A 10000-nucleotide genomic window follows, 5' to 3' on the forward strand; every position below is an offset into this window, starting at 1 on the left:
CACACACACACACACACACACACACACACACACACACACACACACACACACACACAAATACACTTACCCATCTCCCCCTCACCCCTACCCAGGACTCCCTTCCCCTTCTTTGCAGTATCCAACCATTGAACCACGAGCCATTTGTGGGTCTTTTTGTAGCCAGTTCAAACTTGTACTATTAATTTCCGATATTTCAGGACCTATTCTGTTTTAGTTTCTGTAACAGCTTCACGCCACTTGCAAAACAAACGAACAAACAAACATAAAAGCATACAAAACAAACCAATAAAAAAAAATGAAACTATTAAACACCCCCTCCCCAGAAAAGAACAGAACTAAACAATACAAAACAACCCTGCCCCCCAAAAAACCCCCCACAAACAAACAAAAAACAAATAAAACCTATTTTAAAAAAACAACCCAAAATCACAACATCAACAACAAAAATGCCTATTATCTCATAAACATTTTAAGCGATGTACCGAGCAAGCCACACTTCAGAAAGTTTCAATATGTTCATAACTTTATTCACACATGATTTGTATCACAACGGGTAAATCGGAGATATATCAAAACAGGAAGCATCATATTATGACAAAATTCAAGAACATCAGTGCAATACTTCAATGGAAAGATATTAACTGAAATATGTTTATGATGAAAAGAAGAGAGTTGACAGCAAAATCATACGTGGTATCATATTATGTGATAAATGAATGCTTAAAAATACCATACAACAACAAAATAACCCCCCCCCCCCCCCCCCCCGGAAAAAACAACCAACCAACCAACCAACCAAACCAATTTAAAATCCAGCAGACAAACTTGAAGGAGTCCTTTTATACCCAGTCCCGCGCACATAATAATAATATGGACGAAGATTGAAATACAAGAACTCTCGAAGGCCCCTGATTGGAAAGTAAACAACAACAGATGGGTGAACAAAAATTAATTAAGCTTTAGCCCTCTGCTTTCAACTTACTTGATCTCGTTAGCAGGTGCAAAGGCTGACTTGTTTGACAGGGTAATCAAAGTGAAACGGGACCAGATATGGCCTGTAGATATGACACAAGAATCTTACTCGAGGCGGCGACTCTGAGTTGTGAATGAAAACAAATCCGGAATTTATATTGTATGTTCAACCGCCAAAATAATCGGGAAAGTATCTTATTAAATATCAGTTCCAACTAAAATTAAATGTAACTTTAGATGTGAATACATAAACACAAAGCAAAGAAGCAGAGACGTCAGTACTAGATCTATATGTTATAGATCTACCAGTGAGTCTAACTCTTTGGTAGAACATGACAATTATCATTTTTTAAATTTTACATTTGGCTGTTTTTGTTAGCCTTCCGCGGCCAGGAGCTGGTGTCATAATCGAGGTCACGATCTGATTATAGGACGGTAAAAAGTCGAGGAAAAAAAGCAAGCACTTGCAACAGTGAAGAGATTGTTAGGAGCTAGTTCCCCTCACATTTGTGATGTAGACTCGCCAGTGTTAGTTAGCTTACATAATCAGAGCTTGAGATTGATTTTAACTGTGACCCCAAAGGGGTGAACAGGGTATATGTGGCAATGAAACAGCTTAGACTGCTATGCACATGTTCCCTTCAACTATATTGGTGGACTCTTCCAGCCTCACTTTAAGCTTACTTAATCAAAGCTTGCGACTGCTTATGGAGTGGCCCGAGAGGGGTGAGGAGTCTATTTCTGTGGCCGTGAAACCGTTTCGAATGTTAGGCATACTGTTCATGGTTGATTACGAACGTCTTTTGACATTTAATTTAAGAGGTTTACGTTTATGGATGAATTTGACAGCGACAATGTTTCAAAATTAGGAAGGGAAGCAGTGATTATTTGATTATATAGACGCTTCGCCCCTGGATAGATAGATAGATAGATAGATAGATAGATAGATAGATAGATAGATAGATAGATATATCGCATCTGCGTTTTTGACATTTTTTGTCCAAAAGTTGTCACAATAAAAATGGCAAAAGTTGCCATAAAAGTTGCCATTAATGTTCAAACGTTCAATTCTTGGTGACAACATAATATAGCAATATGTTGATAGAGGTAAGTTAATCTAAAACACAAGAAATTTCAATATGTTCTGTTTTAATAAGCATCCAGAATAATATCATTAGCAGCCACATATAGTGTAAAAACGTGAAAAAAGAAGGTTTCACAACAGAAAGAAATTAAAATTTGAATAGCACATAAACAACTATAAAATCTAACAAATAAAATAAGAGCGTGTGTCCATCTTTCCAAAGATTGGCCGTTTTAACCCTAAACGTGTGTAATTTAAGTACAGGATATTACACATGTAAATTATGGAATCACACACTTGGGGCCTGCCAATGTCAGTATTCGGTTTTGGTGGAGACACGCTCTAACATAACACATATTTATATTTTTTTTGAATAAAGTAGGAACAACATCAAATTAAATGACATAACGCTATATAAATACCCCTAAAAAATTGAAAAATAATACATCAGAACAGTAACAAAAAAATTAACACACTAACAATTAAAACACAACAAAGAGGGAAAAATAAAAAAGAAACAGCAATAAAGTATGTAATGTACCTACATTCTTAGCATGAAAATAACTATATATGGACACCTAAAAATTACCAAAATGCATGTCCAATATAATATTATGGAGTAGCCTTTTTTATTGAAAAATGCAAAAATCGATCGCGGCCGCGATTAGCGACAAACGCAGAAGATATATATTTACCAAGGACTACTATACTCTATAGTATAGTAGTCCTTGATATTTACATATTGTTTAACTTCACACATTTTAAGAGCATGTAGCACAAAAACTACACATCGAATTTCTTTGAAACTTTTACACATACCACACATGCTTATTGTCCTTCGTGAACTGTACTCACTAGAGTGCACAGGTCTATCGTGTTGTCTGACGATGTCATTCGCGGGGTTTTGATATTACGTCTAATACTTTGAAAAGTGTGGATAACTTTGAAAACGAAAACTACGCTCGCAAAATTGGACTCCTTCCAAATGTTTGGTCACGTGAAAAGCGGCTTCTCTTTATTGATTCACCATGCTTCGGCTGAAAGAATCAGACAGAAATTACAGCATCGAAATGCTTGTGATAGACACTCCACTTTCGTTAGTTGTGAGAAGGTTCAACGTGAAACAGATACACGGAATATGCCACACGGGACCACATGGCACCGATAGGCTCTCAAAAGGACAGACCCAAGCGAGTTGGGCGTAGAAAGACAAAAGACGGAGGGTGGACGCATCCATCTTAACTCAACACTTGAGAAATCAATTTCAACCGGCAAACAAAGACCAAAGGAATAGTCGAGAAGACTTAGAAATGACAGTTCGATCTTTGTCATGACTGTTCTTCTTCGTTTGAAAGAGGGGAACCTTTGTGCCAGAGGCCTAGTTTATCTCATAAAACTGCAGCTCCATCACATCCAGCACAAACTTCACTGGGCACAGCAACGTCGTATTTGGAATACGTAAATGTTTTTGGATGAGTTCCAATTTCGACTGGAACGGCGCGATATCTAGTTACAGAAGACCCAACCAAAGTTCACATCCCAGCTTGCTTCAGACTGACAAATAATGTTGGTTGAAGTTGTGTCATGGTGTGGGCTGGAATCAGTGATGTTGGCGAAATCACGCTTGTTGCGTCTATTCGTAGGAGCATTACAGCTCAAAGCTAGATAAATCAAGTTCTCGAGCGCAATGTACTTTTCTTTCAAAATCAAGCCCAAAGACAAGTATGCATGCAAGATAAAGCACCTGCTCAGAACGCTTCTGTAACAAATCAATTTATCAAAACTAACAACATTCCTCCCTTGCACCCATGATCAGCACATTCACTAAATCTGAATCTAATTAAGCACTTGAAGGGCATTTTAAATCACGCCATTAGTGCCAGACCACGCCTGCCCCGCTCTCTTGCTCAGTCAGAACAAGCACTCCTCGGGCTCCAACTCCATCCTGCAGCCATGTCATAGCTCTATCACTGTCAAAGTCTCTCAGCTTTCATCTTGGAGGCATGTTGATGTGATACTGGATTTTGCGCAAACGGCGGCTTATATTGCCACCAAGGTGAGCATAGTTCAAGACCATAGGTCCGTTTATGACGTGCACCAGAAATTTTAACTGAGAAATGTCCGTGGTGTCGCACACAAGTCGATAAAAAGACAACAAATTTGGTTAAAATTCCCCGAGGATTTTCGTGCTGCACGTTGTGGTTTTGCCCCTGCAGAAACTTAGCAATACACAATGGTAACCCATTAACACTTTCAGAGCGAACAATTTTTAAACTTTCCTTGCTGTCTTTTTTTTCAGATTTTTTTTTACTTCAGAGCTGTCTGTAAGGTGGTCCTTAACTTATTTTGAAGTATGGTAGGCGGCGGGAGGCTACGACGCTACCGTCAGGACCAACTTGAGCTGAGAGGGACGCAGAATCCTAATAGATGGTCATACGTGATTAAAGAAAGCTCATATCCGGGTTTAGAAATCGTGTTCTTTCTGTAAAAGGCAAAGAGCCTAACAACTACTCCGAGGGCTTGGATTTGTCCCCCTCTTGGCCATATTCTATCGGGGATGGACGCTATAAATTTTTTACATAAACTCTGATATTCATATTACCGTTCAGAGTTTAATGGTAAGTTCAATACAACCAATGCATTGGCATCATCGTTTTCTTCAGATGCCAGATTTGAAGCGGACATCATCATCATCTAGTGCCAGATCTGCGACAGACATCGGCGATCATAGTTCTCCATTCATTCCTTTGCTCGGATGCTCTCAGAAAAGCCACGTTTCTCTGATCTTTCCTTGTTTCCCATTTGTTTAGGTACCCCAAGTATGTTGTTCTGGGCCTTTCCCTGACTCGCTTGCCCTCAATTTTGCCAGTGAGAGCCTGATGTTCAAGACCCTTATGTCTATTTATGTGTCTCAAAAACAGCATTTGTCGTTTCTTGATTGTTTTTAACATTGAGCATCCCGCGTGTGCTTCTTCAAGCACTACCTCATTTGATTTCTTTTCCTTCCACGATACTCTTAGCAGTCTCCTAAGAAACCTCATTTCTGTTGCTTCTATTTTATTTTCGCTGTCTTTAGTGATTGTCCATCATTCACAGTCATATAGAAGCGGACATAGGTGATCATAATTCGCCACTCATTTCTTTGCTCTTTTCGGATGCTCGTGGAAACCTGCATTATCCTGATCTTTGCCCATCACCCACAATATATTTAAGATCTTTGAATAATTCCTTCTGATTCTATTTCTTCCTTGTTTGCCATCTACCTGATCTTCGCCGGTCACACATAATATTTATATTCAAGATCTTTTAGCAAATCCTTCTGGATCTATTTCTTCCTTGTTTGTATTCTACCTGATCTTTGCAAGTCACCCACAATAATATATTCAAGATCTTTGAATAATTCCTTCTGGGTCTACTTCTTCCTTGTTTATCATCTACGTGATCTTTGCCCGTCACCCATAATATATTCAAGATCTTTGAATAATTTCTTCTGGATCGATTTCTTTCTTGTTTGTATTCTACCTTATCTTTGCCAGTCAATCATAATATTAATATTTTGTATTCGAGATCTTTTATTTAGTAAATCCTTCTGGGTCTATTTCTTCCTTGTTTGTCATCTACCTGATATTTGCCAGTCACCCATAATATTTATATTCAAGATCTTTTAGCAAATCCTTCTGGGTCTATTTCTTCCTTGTTTTTCTTCTAAGCTAAACTATAACCATAACAACATTCCATTACATTTTTCGTTCTTCTCGGAGTCACTGGACCCTTGATTTTGCTCCCCTAGTACAAAACCGATGCAAACGAGTTCAGATTAGTACTAGATACTGTACGTAATCGGTTCAGGGACTATGATCTAACCCGTCCGGCGGAAATCGGCTCAGAATGATAAGACACAATCCTGTGATGTTGTGGGAGAACTGTGTTGGAGATTAGATGTGAAAGGCGAGCGCACGAGTGGCTGAAATGTGAAGAGTTTCGACAATCTCTGAAGTTTTTGCCACTTTGCTTTGTTTCCAACTTACGAGTCGACAAGGCCAACCGGGCTGTGAGTGAGGGAGACAAGAGACACAACTGAGGTTTATTTTTGTTGTTATTTTTAGGCTTTGATGTTTTGTGAAACCCTCTGTGCGTGTGTGTGTGTGTGTGTGTGTGTGTGTGTGTGTGTGTGTGTGTGTGTGTGTGTGTGTGTGTGTGTGTGTGTGTGTGTGTGTTTGAATGGTTTTGTTTCTGTGAGTGTGACTTCTGTCAGCGTGTCTGTAAGTTTGAACAAATTTCAAATTATGCAAATGATATTTCATTTCTTGTCGTTTCCCTTTTTCTTTCATAAAAACATGTTAAGCTTAGATGTTTCCTAATGTTTGAGAATGCGTCAGTTAAAAGAAGTTGTTCCCAGCCATTGCAGAGGCTCGTCAGAAAATAAATTGGTCCTTTTTTCGAATTCAAGCTCCGGATCTCAAAAACATTTCCAAGTTCTAAAAACAACGAATCACAATCAGAGATTTCTTCTACGCTTTTTCACAGAACAAATTCCAGGGTCTGTGGTGTAGCGGTTAGGCGTTTCGCCGTCGCACACAAATGAAATAAAGTTTGATTCCTGAGTGGGGAGAATTTGTGAAGAATATCCCCGTCTTTCAGCTGGGAAGTTGTCCCCCTCTCTGCCTGGGTTGGCCCCGACAGGGCCCTGGTGTCGAGGCTTTCCCGACTACCACAAATGATCCAAATGGTGTCAGCTGGGACGGGAAACTTCTACAGTTGCAAATGCATGACATTACAGTACCCATTTTCTGCTGAAGTTTCATTTCTTTTTAATGTTCACTTATAACAGACACAGCAGCACGCATACACGCATATAACAAAAAGCAATGATCTGTTTAATTTCGCAAAACATTTTTTGGGGTACTAAATTAAATTTCGTCCTTTGAAAAGGACGCTAGGACAAAAGGACATTCAGAACATATTGAATACATGTCTAATGAAAGCATTACTCAACAAGGAAATAGAACAGATCATGAAACTATTTGAAATAAAACATTCCTAGCATTCTTGAAGACATTTTTTTTGATAAATCAATTGTGTTTAGATCATTATTGTGACCTTGTGTTGAAATGTTTGATGTGCAGAGGTAAAATGCAGCATGAAACAAAAACAAAAAGAAAAGAAATTTTAAAACATAAAAAGCGTGATTTCATATCAGATCAACAATAAGATTCAACAATGGAGTCAAAAATACTATCTTTGGGTGAAATACATTATTGAACAGATGTAGTAAGATCAAAAGGAACCCAAATACATTCAAAATAGGCCTATTTGACTTCGGAATAGAAAGCAAGAGAGTGTGCCCTAGTTAACATGCCAGAAGATTGCATGTGATGCAAACAAGGTTTGCAATTTTGCCCCAATATGAACACCTTCTCTGAGATTCTCTGCTACTGCTTCGCCATTGAATCAAGATGATGCCCAAAAACAGACTTTCTGGTTGCTTTGTCAACCTTCCTCTTCTTTGCAGCTGGCTGGTGAATTTGCAACGGCAAGTGCTTTTCAGCATTGAATGCCTGTAGATAAACACGCATGACTGCTCGGCGTCAAGAATGCAAGTCATGTGAGAGGATAGTGTAAGCCGGAAGTTTTCTTGTACAGAGGCCAAGCGTTGCTCATGGCAGCATCAGCTGATAGGAAAGCAACGAGTGGCCACCACTATTTCTTTGACCTGATGATGATCCGTTACAGTCCTACATTTTTATCAATCCTGTCAACTTCCCCCAATGAGGCATTGTACATTTGAACAATGTTGGGCTCTGGGATATTGATGTGCCTGTTGTTCTCAGCAGACCACCTCCTTACAGTTCCAATAGGTTCATGAGAACAGTTACTTGCTAGGGTTACCATGGAATTGTCATCCCAGAACAAGACAAAGATGTTATGATGGTACGGTCAATGGTCCCATGATCCACGATCAAACTTCTTCGGGCCAGCTGAATCAATTGGGCAATTTGTCCATCAGATTGTTCCTCACTGTCCTTGTTCTCCTGAAACCTCTCTCAGAGGGGGCTTCAAGATGCAGTAACCAAGTTCTAGCTGCCTGTCACACTTTGTACGAAGTCCCTGATACAAGTCCAGATGGACATCATAGCCAAGAAGTATGGCCAGAACCCGTTGCTTACAGTCAAAACCAATGGGTTTGCTCCTAACCATGTCGACCATAGTGCGGCACCATGCACTCATATCTGTGCTGTGGGTTTCTTCCACAGAAAAGTACATCAGGAAACTTTCATTGAGCAAATCATACAGATGCCGAACCTTGGCAAACCTGTCACCATTATTGAGAATTTGATAGTCTGCCAAATGAAGGCACTTCATAATTATTGTGGACAGATAAAAATGCTCTAAATTCAGAAAGAGTGAGAGAGAAGGAGGAGTGGTCTCCATAGGCTCTAGCATAATTCTCTCTGTCAGTTCAATCTAGGCTGGTTTCTGCCTTCAATAATTGTTGGCGAGATGGTGGGTCATCACTGGTACCTCTGTCATGAACATCGTCGTTTATGTGTTCTTGACCAAAATTCATTTCATCACCTGGAGGCTTTATGTATAATGTCCAATCAACAACTGCTTCATCAGTGACCTCTCTCATTATACTGGCATCTTGGAATGAACGCATTCTGGTTTGTCTGTTTAGAACACGATATGATGTATTTAGAAAATAGAAAGGTGAAAATGAAACTAAAAACTATAGCGCCAGCATTGGTGTGTGGCAACTGGACCTATAACTACAGCTAATGATCTATGTGTAAATTGAGAACAAATAAATATTTCATACAATGAATAGAAGAAAACAATGATTATCCAAAACATTTACATCTATACCTAGATTTGATCCGAAAAGATTTAAATCTATTATCAAATGTTTATATTAGCAAGATTTCCCACATGTATGTGCCAAACAAAACCCACAGGCAGCCTAAGTCACTGCTGCTAGAATATAGATCGGAAACCCTCTTCATGCTGGCATCCTTAAAAAAGGACAAGTGTTTCAAAAGCAAGTATGTCAAAACGAAGAACCATTCTGAAGTACTTGATGTTGGCTTTCACTAAAGAGGTACTTATCTATAATAATTATGTTGAAAAGGGTTTTTGCTATACTTTTCGATACTTTTTTAAAACTTTTTTCTCACTCACACTCACCTTTTCACAGACTTGCTTGAAGCCGCCATTATGGAAATTCCAGCCTTTGGCAAACAAAATCAGCATTAAAAAGTCACATTGGTGTGGAACCTTTCTTGCTTGACAAAAGATTTATTTTGGTGTCTGAAAACCCACAACTTCGAAATAAAATGTTTGACTATGTACTAATTGTCGGCCTTTTTCAAAATGTCCTTATGAAAAGATGTCAGCAGAAAGTGGGTTTATTTACACTAATAATGTACTGAGAATCATTGATTTTTCCATCGTTTTCAACGACAGCGCACCTAGGTGCTAAAACGTCTGAACTCACAGGGGGCGATTTTAGAGATTGTAAACGTAATTAGGATGTGAAGTGGAAGCAATTTCATTTTTCAGTTCTGCTAATGTGGCTTTTTCCCGCGGTATGTAACATTCAATTGCAACGCCATCGTACTGTTAAAAGTATATAATAATTTATTCTTTTTAACCTGAGGATTCCGCATGGAACAACAGTCAGTGACACGAAATGGAAATTGTGAGGATTTCAGATTTTTTAAAATATGTAGACTCATGTTCATCATTGTTTGACTGTTGGTTGGTTTATAAATATTTTTGCTTTATTTCCCGTTAAATTATTTATAATGAGAATCAATAACAGCGAATCGGAAATGGAGTTACAAGTCTACAAGCGTTTAAAGTTGATACCCTCACCATTCGTTTCCACGTTGGGACTTTACCCCTTTTAATTTACACGCACAGTCTTCGTAAAAGGTACATGGT

The sequence above is a fragment of the Aplysia californica genome, unplaced genomic scaffold (genome assembly GCF_000002075.1).
Source record: "Aplysia californica isolate F4 #8 unplaced genomic scaffold, AplCal3.0 scaffold00674, whole genome shotgun sequence".
Taxonomy (NCBI): domain Eukaryota; kingdom Metazoa; phylum Mollusca; class Gastropoda; order Aplysiida; family Aplysiidae; genus Aplysia; species Aplysia californica.